The sequence below is a fragment of the Parathielavia appendiculata genome, assembly GCF_033297405.1.
Source record: "Parathielavia appendiculata strain CBS 731.68 unplaced genomic scaffold N657scaffold_34, whole genome shotgun sequence".
NCBI classification, from domain to species: domain Eukaryota; kingdom Fungi; phylum Ascomycota; class Sordariomycetes; order Sordariales; family Chaetomiaceae; genus Parathielavia; species Parathielavia appendiculata.
Genome location: NW_026944253.1, coordinates 23,339 through 23,770, shown reverse-complemented (window position 1 = coordinate 23,770; position 432 = coordinate 23,339).

The following is a 432-nucleotide window of genomic DNA, read 5'->3' as shown; positions in this document are numbered from 1 at the left end:
GCACTGCTGAACACCCTCTCGCACTCCGCAGACATCGCTGGGATAGTAAGGACGTTGAAGGCCATCGTGGAAAGGCGAGGAAGACGTTGCCTGTTTTCCTCCCACCAGACCAGCGCATTGGGAACTGGTCGTACAGGCTCACCAAGATAGACAGCGACTTCGTCAATATAGACTGGGTCTGGCTCTGGGTCGTAGAAGTCGTGCGTAACCAGGTGTTCGTTATGGGGGCGTGGTTGGCGATGCGGTTGTCCGGCTTCCTGGTGGGCGACTGCAATGCCCTCGTATTCTTCCTGATACAGTTGCTTGAACTGCGCAATGATGACGGCACTACGTTCGGGAGCCAAAAACCGCTCAATCCATCGCGTACGAAATGCAGGAAGCAATATCATCGCCGACCAGTAAGCAGGGACCTCCTCCATCAATTTGATATAT